At 42.4% G+C, this 14,381-nt stretch overlaps 1 protein-coding gene across 6 annotated transcripts in view; it reads right to left on the bottom strand.

Annotated features, from left to right (window-relative positions):
* Positions 1-5,507: 5,507 nt before the first annotated feature.
* Positions 5,508-14,381, bottom strand: part of LOC142775834 (uncharacterized) — a 43,190-nt gene continuing 34,316 nt past the window's right edge. For 5 of the 6 annotated variants that reach the window (XM_075878039.1, XM_075878038.1, XM_075878041.1 and 2 more), the window contains 2 exons: positions 10,519-10,584; positions 5,508-5,871 (listed from right to left, as the gene is read on the bottom strand). The gene's annotated coding sequence lies outside the window, so the exon portion shown is untranslated. The other variant, XM_075878040.1, reaches the window with a different exon arrangement.

The raw sequence follows: 14,381 nt of genomic DNA, 5'->3' as shown, positions 1-14,381 counted from the left end.
CCGAGGAAAACGCGTCTCTCTTCGCTCGTTACATTTCCAAGCTTGACACGGACACATCGGTCTCTGAGAAATTCATGTACAAACCGAAGAGCATTTCCCGACACACCCATGACGATGCCTGCTTGAAGCACACAATCATATGCCTTGGCAACGTCCATGAAGACGGCGAGTGTCGAGAGTCCGCTGACGTGGTGGTGCTCGATGTGGCTTAATAGGTCCAAAAAACTGTCCTGGGCACTCAGTCGTGGGTGAAATCCGGTAATACACGATGGTCATCGTCTTCCTTGTTCAAGGTACCAAGTTAATCTTGTACATATTAATCTTTCCATCAGCTTGGATACGCATGATGTAAGAGATACCGGTCGATATGACGCGAGGCTCGTAGGATCCTTTCCGGACTTTAGGACTGGAACTACTCAAGCTGTCTTTCAAACAAATGGGATCTCTCTCGTGCTCCAGACATGTATAAATTTGTCCAAAAGGGCCCTTTTTCGCTCATATGGTAGATTTGTCAGCATTTGATTGCTGATCAAATCGGGACCCACGGCACAGCGTCTTCTTAATTTGCTAAGTGCCATATCCAGCTCTCGAAAGGTGAATCCATCGTGTGAAAAAACTGGGGTGACAGAGGAATCGCCGCTCCTGCTGATCTACTAGATGTGTACACGTCTGCGAAATCCTCTGCAAGGGTTTGCAAATCTATTCCTTGTTTCAAAGCGAGTGCTTCGAACGGATGCATCGGTCGCAATAATGTTGTTTTGGACAGATGAGTCAAGTAATATTTTAACCGAATATTTGAATATTGAAGGGGCAGTTGTTTTGCATTAGAGGGGAAAATATCATCCAAGTTAATTTCAAGTTTTGAATTAGGTGTCTTCGTTATGCAAAACTGACATTGAGAGGCTCTAGCAATGCTTGGACGAACCTAATCTAAGGGGAGTGTAGTCTAGACCATTGTGTTCCAAAGAATGCGGTTGGTTCTGGAATAAAAACGTATTAAGTCTGTCGCAGAGGCGAATTGTATATTTTTAAGAACGTTTGAACTGTAAGTATTCTAAACCGAGTTAACAAAGGTGAAAGGCGCGCTTCCACATACAAAACATTATTTGCCACGAATTTTGGGAGTCCAAGACACAAGCGCAAAGCTTCTCTTTCAAATAATATTAATTGTCTCATCTTGGAAGCTGCGCTGCCTGAAAATAATACACACCCGAATTCCATAATAGGCCGCACATACATTTTGTAAATCATTATCAATGAACTCCTACGCAATCCTATTTTTCTGTTTCCCAATTTGCGTAACCACCCCAAGGCACGTGACGCTTTACAGCCAACCTCGTCTATATGGCTTTTCCAATTTAGCGTCCTATTATATACGATGCTTAAGTATTTCAGAAAATCGACCTGGGTAATGAGCTCGGTACGATACATCAGGGAAATGTTGACAAGATCCTTAAAAGAGAATAGCAGAAGCGCACTTTTTTTGACGTTCAATGACATATGGATATTGTCAAGCCATCCTTCTAGCATGTTCATGTAATTCTGTAATGCCTGATACGAGTGCAGATCACTGTTTGTTTCGAAGAAAGCAGTATCATCTGCATATACGTAAATTTGGATACCCTGATGAGTTGGAATGGAACTTAGTAATATGTTGAATAACACCGGGGATAATACTAAGCCCTGAGGTACACCTCGTGTCTGCTTATATTTTTTAGAAGAGCATCCATCCAAGAAGCAATAAAATTGTCTGTCTTTCACAAACTCTGTAATCCATGCTGTTATATATTTTGGAAAGCGATAGTCTTGCATCTGCTAGATTAGGATAGGATATTCCACTTTGTTGTACGCTTAGCTAAGTCTAGAGTGACTAGTGCACAGTATTCGCGGTGATGCCGAGCCAGCTGTATGCGACTTTCCAAATCCACATGTGCACACCAAATGGAGTATCCCGATCTAAAGCCAATTTGTCTGGGGTTTAGTATTGCATGTTCATTGATGTAGTTTATTATACGGGCATTTAAGACTCTCTCTACAAGCTTGACCAGGTTATATGTCAATGAAATAGGCCTTATGTTATCCAGAGTAAACTCCATTCCCTGTTTCTTAAGTATCGGAATTATTTTGGAAAGCTTCCAATCGGCCGGAATCCAAGAATTTTTCAGTGAATATGTAACTATAGTACGGATTTCATGTGGTGATATTTTGTATAGCACTTTAATCATTGTAGAGGTCACCCCATCAGGTCCGGGAGCAGCGGGCGGTAAGCTCTTCACCACATCCGCCAGTTCACCGAAAGATACCTCCTGGAAATCACAATCCACCCTTAATTTCACCATGGACTTTGGCATAATTGTCGTAAACCTGGTTTGCAAGCCTTTAGCAATATTTTCCAAGAATTCAGAGAGTTCGCGAGGAGACATAATGGTGGATCGACTGCTTTCTGTCTGTGGGATCATTTTTCTCGCACGTAAAAACCTTAAAAGCATTTTCTTATTCTAGACTTAGACAGATAATTAAATTTATTCATATCATAGCCTTCTCTTGCTTTGTGCACTAGACGCTTAAAATCGGCGGCCATGAATTTATAATCACTCCAATTTTCGGGGCATTGGTTAATTATGAGCTTTTTCCAAGCTGCTTTTCGCTTTCTATACCCCCTGACTCATTCTAGATTCCACCACGGGCTAAAAGATCCCGCTGTGTTTGAGTTTACAGTAAACGTTGAATTTTTTAGTGATCGTTTCAACACCGCACATAGACTCATAGCCCTAAGGTCTTCCTGCATTTCCTCGCGAAAAGTTAATGTAGATTTTAAGCCTTTTTGTAATTTAGCATAATTTACGAATGAGCCAACTTTTCCTGCCAAACTAAACCTCGGGAACTTAATTTCAAACGTAATGGGAAGGTGGTCGCTGTTTGTAGCCCAATCTAATATATTCCACGAGGATATGCTTAAAGTGGAGCTGGAAAATGTTAAATCAATAGTTGATTTAGAGTTACCTCTTACAAATGTAGCAACGTGTGAGTTCAAGCAGGAAAAGTTATTATCAAGCGTCCATTCCCACAAACGTCTTCCACATACACCAGATTTGAAGCCCCAAGACACATGGTGTGAATTGAAATCCCCACACAGTATTATTTCTTTTCTGCATGAAGCTACCATAATATCGAGGCATCTCGTGTCTTGAACTCCTGCAGGAAAGTATACATTTGCAAAAGAGAAAGGCGAGCAGTCTGGTAGTGTTATGTCTAACACCAGAATTTCGTAATTCGTATCCATACACTGATACGTTATCTTGGCTCTGTGACTAAATTTAATTGATATCAAGAAAGCCAGACCGCCACCTCTACTCGGCCGATCTAGCCGTATTAATCGATAATTTTTCATGTAAAATTTTTTACCTTTACCAAGCCAGGTTTCCTGAATGGCAATTATGTCGGGAGAAATTTGCGAATATATTGTAAATCTGTAGTTGCCGACCAAATAGACCGGCAGTTCCACTGCAGAATTTTTAGGGAACCTATTTTGATGCTATACCGGCAGAAGAAACTGCCTGATCCAGAATATCTTTTTTCAAGAAATCATTTTTGAAAGGTTCACAAAGAAGTCGTTCTTTGACAAGTATTTCTAGGATTTTTGGTTCTGAGAAGACTTTTTAGAAGGGGGAGATCTGTTACGTTTCAAAGTTTATAGAGATTCTCTGTCCAAATCTGTAAAGTCTCCTGAATCATCTGTCACAGGTTCTGACTCAGCCTGAACTCTATTTTTTGAAGGTCCTGCTTTCGGAGAGATAGATCTATGATTGACTGTCTAATTTTCCTCCTCTGTATTCCTTGAAATCAACAGAGCGTCCGAAACCCGATTTTGCACAGAAACTGTACCAATGATTTGTGTCAGCTGTTGTGTTAACATATCAGCCAAGGCTTCAAAAAGAGTAACTGCCAGACGCTACATTGCCTTTTCAGTGGACTTTTCAATAGCCTCAGTTATCGACTTTGCGAGCGATGCATCCATTGCCGCTGTGTGCCGGGATGTTATGCCTGCGTAACGTTTCGATCTTTCGTGTGGGGTGTTCAAAACATATGAACGCCTTCGCCATCGCTTACTGGCGCAGCATGTACAAATTTGTATGCAAATTTGTACAGTGCTGTCCTGACTGCCAGCGACGCAAATCAATACCGCTACGTGCAACTGGCGAATATCAGCCACTTCCGTGCCCTGCCAAGCCATTTGATCGCGTTGGCGTTGACCTCTACGGCTCCCTTCTATTGACACCAGGTGGCAATCGGTGGATTATAGTGACAGTCGACCATCTAACACGCTACGCCAAAACAGCCGGTTTACCGAGCGCTACCGCTCAGGATGTCGCCTCTTTCATTTACGTTGCTTTATCCTTCGACATGGCGCACCTCGAGAGCTCCTTAGTGACAGAAGCTGCACCTTCCTCTCCGAGGTCGTCGAAGCTCTGCTTTCGGAATGCCACGCCATTCATCGGAAAACGACAGCATACTACCCACAGACTAATGGGCTAACGGAACGGTTTAACCGCACGCTGGGTGGTATGCTCTCAATGTACGTGGCATCTAATCATAGCAACTGGGACCATGTTCTCCCATACGTCACATTCGCATATAATATTGCAATACAAACAACCACGGGATTTTCACCTTTCTTGCTTCTTTATGGACGTGACCCTTCCCATACAATTGATACTCTACTTTCCTACCGTCCCGATGCTTCCGAATGTCCACCTATCTCCGATGCTGCTCGACAAGCCGAAGAGTGCCGCCAGCTCGCCCGTGCGTTCAGCTCAGACAAGCAGCAACGCCGGAAAGAAAACCGTTGCACCTCTCTTCAGGATCCCAGCTATGCCCCAGGGTCTCTCGTGTGGCTTTCCATCCCATACCAAACTCCGGGACTCTCATCAAAACTTGTCCCCCGGTACGAGGGGCCTTACACCGTTTCAGAGAAAACCTCTCCGGTTAATTACCTAATTGAGCCAGTTTCCCGATCGGATGACATGCGCGTGACATCGTCCATGTGACATCGTCCATGTTTCCCGCCTAAAACCGTATAATAAACCACTCCCTGAAACATTTTAGGTTGCCAGGATGGCTCTTTTTTTAGCAGGGGCGATTGTGAAGAAGAATATGTGCCTGCAGCAAGCAGCATCGCCAACGCCCGGCTCTCTTTGACGGCTTATAAACCTCTTTACAGGCCCTATAAAAATTGGTTATTGGTCTTTAAAAAAAAAAAAACATTGAAGCACTTCGTTGCTTCGTAATTTATTCAGATGGTTATGAGCCTGGCATTTTCACCAAAAAGAATGTTCACTGAAATGTGGAGTTTCCGTCGATGTTTCTGTCTATGTATGATGTATTTGGGGCAGTCAAGCAACAGATGATGCAGATCCTGGTCATCATGGCCACACAAACATGTTGACAATGGCACACAATGAAATAACTCTGGATAAGCAGTTCTATGATCTATGTAGATATGAATGTGTGAACAAAAAACAAACTTTTTATTATCAAAAACATGAACAGCTCATTCAGTGGCTTCCGAAGTCTCAGACTTGCAGATTCCAGGCTTGAGCATTTCAAAATTAATTGATTGATTGATATGTGGGGTTTAACGTCCCAAAACCACCATATGATTATGAGAGACACCGTAGTGGAGGGCTCCGGAAATTTCGACCACCTGGGGTTCTTTAACGTGCGCCCAAATCTGAGCACACGGGCCTACAACATTTCCGCCTCCATCGGAAATGCAGCCGCCGTAGCCGGGATTCGAACCCGCGACCTGCGGGTCAGCAGCCGAGTACCTTAGCCACTAGACCACCGCGGCGGGGCATCCAAATTAACAACCTGTAAAAAATGAAATCTGGGAATGTAAAATGAAGCCATTACAAATGCTTAAGACGCATTCTGTATGTCACTGCTATATATCCTGAACAAAGCTGTTTCACAATTATAGGCTACAAAAGACTCTTTCCTTAGATGCCTACTGAAACAGCCTATAAAAAAGCACAATAAAATTCAGGTTTCTTTGTATTATTAATTTGGGCCACAAATGAATGATAATGGCCGTTGAATGTTCTAAATTCTTAGAAAGATCAAGAACAGGTCCATTTGCTGGCTGTATTTTAGCACAGCATTTGAAAATGCACTCTCCCACTGCTTTAACAGGGTCCAGAAGCAAGCACAGTGTATACAGGATTCCACTGTTAGAAAACATCGAAAGCCACTTGGTCCCACCACTGACTAGCTGTAGCAATAAGTTGTGACACAAGTGCACCATAAATGGTGCACTTGCCATGTCCACTACTGTCCGCTCACTTGATAAAAAAAAGCACCGCACATGGTGCTCACTGTGCCTGCGCAAAACTATTCGCAGCCACCAGCAGGTGGTGGTGCCGAGCAGCTGCCACCCACTCCGATGTTCTCTTTAATAGCATACATCCCTTATCACGATTCTAAGTCCCCTCCTTGTGTACTATAAGCATTTGAACAAGCAGAAAGCACAATTCACATGATTTCATGGCATGAAAATGAACCATGTTAGCCAAGACATTAGGAAATAAACACATCCCTCAACAGCTATCTATATTCCACCTCTTAGCACCAAAGCAAGCATTCAAACGTACACTGTAATCTTATTCTTTCACTACCTAGGCATCAAAATTGGGCCAAAGAAACCAAAAGAAATTTTACCACTATTTAATACTGCAATAGCAATTATATGGGCAGTCTCTGCTGGTTTTTCGCCGCCGCCGCCATCATTCGCATGTGTGTGTGTGTATACACAAAATGGAGGATGCGCTCATTCTCCGAAGTGAACATCGCCTTTCTGGCCGAGGTCGACTGCGCAAGCTTATCTCGTGAGCGAACAAAAGGCTTATGGTTGCCGCGCTATCGCGGCAGTGATCAACGCGTCTTGTGCCCCCACAGCAGGTGGGAGCTTCTACAGGCTGCGCTCTTAACATGAAAAAAAATGGTGCGAAGAGTGTACCTGAAGCGGCACTGTTCTCTTACACCAGCGTTTTGTAGAGTTACGCGAGATCGCCTCAATTCATATAACATTGCAATTCGTCACTATCACATTCATTGCTTCAACTTTTCAGTGAAACTGATTTTGTGCAATCATCCCTGCCAAAGTCACGAACTGCACTTGACAACATGCACACGAGTATACACAGCGACCAAGAAAGCTTTTTGAGACACAGGTATCCAGCGGCTATGCATAATTTGCAGGGTCTGTATCATTTATCATGAGTTATTTGCGTCCATCTGTACCTGTGATTACGTTTCGTATGTCAATTGTGCATGAGAAACGAGGGGCACGTTTAGATCTGCTTGCCACTCTTCGTGTGACGTTCGGATTTGTTGATATTGTGTTCATTGCTTTGCCTTTTTTTTTTTTCACCCGCCAAATGCACAGCACCAAGAGATCTCTAAGCTTGGCATGGCTTTATGCCTCATAAATACTTCTTTTTGGGGAGTTGGTTCATTGCACAGCAAAGGAGTAACAGCAGAAACACCCACCCACAAAAAAGACGTGTGTTCATATCAGTATATCTGTGAGTGTACGTTCGTGCTATTCATGAATGTCAGCAGGAGGAGATGCAAAAAGGGCACTTGCCCCCCTCAAGCTTCACCAGCACTTGCCGTCACCAAAGCTACACCAGTGCTCTCCCCCACGCACGATGAAACACTGGTTTGCAGCCCCCAAGAGAAAATCCTGTTGACAACCATAGTATTGTTACTCCTTTGCTGCTTCGTAGAAAGCCCCATAAAAGTTCTTTGCATTCCTTGGCTTACAAAATTTCACTAAAAAACTTGAAGGCGGCAGTTGATAACACCAAGTACTATGGCTCCAGAACTGGAATGAAGCTGAGTTAAACATTTTGAAGAGACGAAGCTTCAAAAAAATCCTTGAAGCTTTAACTCTTGAAAATGAAATGACATCAAGCAGGCATCAGCAACGTCCTATAATTTGCAGCTACAAGCATGTGGAAGATTGTCCATTCACGTTTCCAACAAACAAGTTAATGCCCTTTGTACTGCCTGAACTGTCAAAATGTGTACCTAATTTCCCATTGACTTCCAAAAATATGGACTTATAACAAGTGACTCATCATCAATGTTGGTACAAATTACAGTGACAACCATAAACTTGCTACTAATAGAGAAAGGATTAGGTACTGCCAAGCTATTCTCCTTTTCTGTACTCTTTCAATAATTCCAGACGCTTCAGGTGTGTGGTGGCACGTGGCATCTTCCCAGCATCTGGCTTCTAGTCGACGTCAGACCCTCTGTTTTCTGTGAATGCTGTTAAGACACGTGAGCATGTATTGGCAGTAAAAGCAAAAATTCAAAAAGCAGAAAGTGCACAAATTGATCTGCTTTACTGATGAATGAGCAAATAGATGCACACATAGAAGATGGCAGCTACTTAGAAAAAGTGGCAGGGGCACATAGAGGCGGCTTTTTGAAATTCTATTTGATGATTAGCCTAATATGGATATTCTGTGTATGTCTAAATGCCCATAGACAATCAAAAGAAGTCTCAACACGACAAACCTGCAACATGAAGCTGAAGATGTAGCAACAAAAAGTATGCCCACGCACACTGCTCTTAAATATGAAAGGCCACAAGCCAGTACCTAGCCTTCCTTTACTGCAATAGCAGGCTTAATGGTTTTCAGATGGCAATTCAAATATGCAAAAATAATCTACAACTGAATAAACACAAAATACCAATACGCTTCTACCCTGCCCAAACCTTTGGCACTTCTAGCAGTAAAAATATGAATGGTCAGCGGTGCCCAGTGTTGTGATCGTTGATTGATTGGTGTACGTGGTCTATCTTTTTGTTAGTTTTGAAATATTGTTTGTTTTTTTATAATAAAACATATTACTCCATAAAAATGTTTATATGCTTGCACTAGTAGTATGCATTAAAGTGGTGCTGCCTCCACTTGATGTAATGATACCACGCTCGTCAGCACGTCCACAACACAGGTGCAGGCAAACTTAGGTGTAGGTACACACAACACTGTACAAATACAGGATAGGTGTATAAAGCCACATAGTCTCATTGTAAAAGCTTGACGTTTTCAAGAAAGGTTGAATAGCTTTAAAAAAAGAAAAGGTGTTTAAGCATAGTTAACTTTCGCGAAAGCAGAACAACAGCTTTCACAAATCACGAGAAGGGATAGCGCCATCACTATCAATTCTTAGCATTCTTAGAGGAAGTGCTCATACATGTTTCGATCTTTTCAGATCGAAAAATACTGTTAATAAAATAGCTATGCGTTTTTAGGATTAACCACTGCAGGCACCAATACTAGGAATCGTGAGGTTTCTGTTGTGCTGTAAAAAAACTGGGTTCAGAAAAATTGGTTGTCAGGCTGTTTAAAACATTTTAACGCAATAACGTAAAAAAGTTTGTTTTGCAGGAATTCCGGTGCTGGTGTCATTGCTTGTGAGCGAAAAATCATCTTGTGCATGACTAAAAAATAAGAAAAAACAAATACTAAAGTAATGGAAAATTTTGGTTCCGAGTGAGGATTGAGCAAGGAAATGCAGGAAATGTTTGCAAGGAAATGCAGAGAAAAGAACTTCCTAAAAGTAACTGAAAGTAACTTTGATGCTTTACAAGACTCAAGTCCTATACGCATGGTTCACAATACAACATATAATATCACAGTAATAATGCATGGTACAAGTGTACATTGCCATCCGGCGTGAGAACATGTGATTATCATAATGACTTCTTTGTATAAAGCCGGCCATCTACTACAAGAGGCACACAGGTTACTGTGCCTATCCCCTTAAGGCCAAGTTGTGCTGGGGGCACAGCAAGTTCTAGAAAGTTTGTACATGAATAATCACTCGTGGTTTAAAGTATGCTACTCATTACACAAAATGTAGCCATTTGTAAAAAAAGCCACTTTTAACTTAATTGATTACATTGTAGCAATATATAATTTAATCATCAGGAGAAGCATCACACAATAAAAAGTATGCATTTAGTGGTTGAAGTATGCACTAGGGACAGGATATCCCTATCGCGTTAAACTCGAAGGTGAAGCTTAAGTGTCTTCCAATGTTTGTCCACGTTTTCATAACAATTTTCTTATCTCTTTTTGTGCCATTCAATATTACTGTCCACACTAACTCTTCAGCTCTCACCTTTGGACGAATGGTTACCAAAACTGTCAAACACTGTGACAGGTGCCCAAGCATATATGAATGAATAAATGCATTTTTATCTAAAAGAAAAAAAAAAACTCGCATGTTTATATTGGAGAGATATGTTCAGGTTAGACTGTGGCGAATTCGTTCGCAAGTGCACGAATTGAAGATCCCCATCTGCTGGTCTCACACTAAACTGCCCCCAATGAGCTAGATCCACATGTGTTTGTTAGCCTAAAAGGAGTTCCCAGGATTCGCAAATATTATATACTTCATAAAAAGTGACATTGAACACTAAATTAGGCATACACACACCTGCTTTGCATGGGAATCTGCAATGTTTTGTAGCAGCTCACTTGTACGACCACAGCCAATAAGGTCCTGTAAGAGTGCAGAGATTTAATGAGCAAGTAATGAAAAAAACAAAGAATTTTAACGAATGCTCACACACATGTTAGTACAAGCAGAGTCCTTCAATACTTTCAATGGTCATGAAGCTTCGGCGAAAGTTTGATATAGAAACAGGAGCAACCGCTAGGGGCGTCCACCGCGCGGCATCGGAGCGGCCGTGGCGCTGAAATTGTACGGGACGCACCGGAGCTCTGAAACGTTTATTAAATGTAGCCGTAAAGATTGTATAAGTCTTCAGAGTGATGTTAGCTTCAAGAAAATTCGGGAAAGCTCTAATACAGTAAAGTTTAGCGTCGAATGAAGCCTTGAAGCTATAAATTCGACAGCATGCCGATTCCACTGTAAGATATGCTACCGCTATAAATGCATGCTTATTTTTTTCTTTCCTTAAGAATCTAGTAAATATTTGTGTACAATCTAGAGTTCTTCCACGACTCTGGTGGTTAACACGTCGCAGAAGTGCAGTGGCTGCAACTTTTGACCGCATATCCAACCTTCCAGGCTATATATACATTTGGTGTTTCTATATACGAAGATATATTATCTTCTTGTGCTTTTAAAATTGCCTTGCACTTATTAAACCTATGGCCACTTTAACTAAATCAGTGCTTTTAATTTAGCAAGAGATGAGAATCAGGAAATACTTCATATGACGTTTGCCTCGTTTTCGTGTTTGTTTTGTGTTAATTTATCACCATGGTGCTGTAGCACGTTCTAAGTTAGCTTGGCCATGCAATGTAGTTTCTCGGTCTGTTGCTTTGCTATGTAGCTTACTCATGCTGTGTTTTCTCTGTCCTTTTTTATTGTTTGTACAGTAAAGGCGAACGCCTAACATGCCTCCTGAAACGTGAAAATTGACTGACTGCGTCCCGCACCGGAGGCGTCAACATGTGACACAAAAAAGTTATCTTCTCGTGGTCATGATGCATTGATATCGCAAATTAACTTTTCACGCTTTCACCGCTTGTGCATAACCGCTTTTACCGCTTGTACAGTATTTTGGTGCAACTTCTCTTGCCCAGTCACTCGAGCAAACTTTAACTGGTAGCGATGAAGTCACTGTTGCATGCAAGAGATGTGTGCTTCGATTTTTTCAAGCTGTGAGGAGCTGCATGTAGCTCCACCTGTTCAGGATATCACCTCAACACTTTTGGTCACCTCAGCGCCTGTATAAATGAAAACTGAGAGCATTTCACCCATCGGGCTCCCGTATTACCGACTGGCATGAAAGAAGGAAGAGGTGGCCGGTATGCTCACCTTCATTACATGCGTCATTATCCATTGCAGCTATGTCAAGAGGGCTCATGCACAATCAAATGCTGCCTCAACAGTATCCAGCTCGCTGCCAGTTCTCATCGACACTTGCAGGCGGGCAAGCTCTGCATCTTTTTGCACTATACAAATACACCGTGAGGCTGTGAAAAATCCTCAGCACAGCGTCGGCAAAAGTTTCGGAATGTTGCATGGTAACTTCGCAACACCTCCGATTAGCCACTTGTCTACGTGAACGATGTCACTCTCATCAAAGTGCTTTTCACACACGTGCACATTTGGGGAAACAAATGTGAAACCACCAGTTTTTTGTCACAGTGTTGCGCTCTTACACTTTTCTCGCCGATCAGTGTAGGCAGTGAGAACTCGGAGACTTTTTCTTCATTTTTTTTTTGTAACTGGGTCAACCAGGTGCTCAGCAAGTATACGGTTTCCTTCCCGATCTTTAGGCACAGCACACTAGACACAATAGTAATCATACGGTGAAAAACTACGCGATGGCACGCCACATTATTATGCATTGACCCCATAGCGGCATCAGCAGCCAGCTTCTCTCCGGTCTGCCCAATGCCCCCGCGATGATGCAACGCCACCCCGCGACCTCAGCTCGCAGCACACAAAGCTCTCCCATAGAGTTAAAGTGAAGCTTCACGACCAGTAAATGTGTTGAAGGACTTTGGTACAAGTAGTACAAGCTCATGCATAAAACAGCAGTAACCGACCAACAACAACAAAAAAAATAACAACCCAGATGCCTGATACAGTGCATGCACTGTGCTAATCACTTTCATGCATCTACATCAAAGAGCAAAAAACATTTAGGAGGCGGAACTCATGTTAGTACGGTGCACACGAGTGAAAAGGTAATGTCACAAAAATAGCATGCGCTGAAGAAGGTGCGTCAACTGGCAACGTGGAGCGACAGCCACAGAATGGCAAAACATAAACCAACCACGAGAATGGCCAGCAAAGCATGTCCACACATTCTCTTTGACAGCATTTTTCATAAGACGACAAGGGCATTCGTTTCAGTGGCAACGTTAAAATTTATTTTCTGTGCACTAAGACAAGTATGGGCATCAGACCAAAAATACATGCGGCGAAATGCGACTTGTGTTCACACTAAGGGTCTTCAGCTGAAGGGAGCAACACACATACGGTTCTTTTGACAACTGAAACGATAACGATTTACTTGACAGTCGCCAGTTGCCGCTAGCATGACATAGCACCTAATGCCCTTTGATCTAAGAAAGCAGCGACAATCTCTTCCTTGCACACAGTCCTCTCAATTCTCCTCAGATTGGGCTGCACACAGCTGGGCTGAAGGGACGATGTGTGTGCTCCTATTTGAGCATGCATCACGTCTCCCTTCTAGTTTGGCCGTAGTAGTGGCAGCAAGACTAACAGCTGAGGCATTCACAGAAACCGAAAAAAAAAAGCATCATGAAAGAAGTTTCACGACATTTTCTCGACATTGGGGTCACCTGGTGGGGTGCTTTCGCATGCCACGGCCAATCAACGTCGTGCAGGCAGGGGTGCAGAAAAAGAGAGGAGGTCGATGGCAAGCAAGAGTGAGGATATCACGACACAGATCGAAGAATTTCACTGCTTTCCTACACCAAGGTACTTAAGCCGCATTGTGGGAGCGTGACATTAATTGATTGCTGCAGATAGTATAGTTTCAACTCTTAAATAATCTTTGCTCTATGGCCAAGATACCTCACATAGAGTGATGCTTGAATGCTCAGCACCTCACATTATTGGCATGCCCAGCAACACCATTTAAACTCCACTGCCATGATTAGCTATGACTGTCACTATTGTATGAAAAGCATGCAGTCATCAGGACATTTCATGAGAAGGTTGCCAAGCTTAAGTTGCTGTGAAAATGTGGAGCACACTGGGTCATAATATTACATGCTTATATCAATTAAACGACTTTTATTACTATTGACGGTTTGACATTCACAAATGTTGAAAGCATCGAAAGTGTGAATAACAGTCTTATGTCTCACTGACAACTCAACATGCTGCCCTTGAGAGAAAATTTTGATCGAAGAGATGCAGGAGGTGGAGAAGGATGATAAGGCACACTTGCCAAGTGGTATGCACAGCACAAAAAATAGATCCAAATAAACTGTATGCATTAAAAAGTACAAGATAATGTAGTCAGAACATACAAGTTTACTTTAGTTAAAAAACATGTTACATAAAAAGCGCATCTTTAAAGGATGTGCAAATCACACGTCACAAACATTCAGACCACAGATGTTTTTGCAGCGGCCCATGCCGCACATGACCTTCTTCGTCCCATAATTTTTTACAATTTTGAGACAATTTTTCTGGCATTGTTAAAAGGCACTCGCATCATTTGCTTGCCTACTGAGAGAAAGAACACTTTATTGAGTATGCCAATCTGACGCGACTGATCTCAACCGTTTTTTTCCCGCACGAGGCACCTCACGCGGTCGAACAAAAACTCTATATTAAAGAAT

The sequence above is a fragment of the Rhipicephalus microplus genome, chromosome X (assembly GCF_043290135.1).
Source record: "Rhipicephalus microplus isolate Deutch F79 chromosome X, USDA_Rmic, whole genome shotgun sequence".
Classification (NCBI taxonomy): Eukaryota; Metazoa; Arthropoda; class Arachnida; order Ixodida; family Ixodidae; genus Rhipicephalus; species Rhipicephalus microplus.
This window is presented reverse-complemented; position numbering and strand designations above follow the sequence as displayed.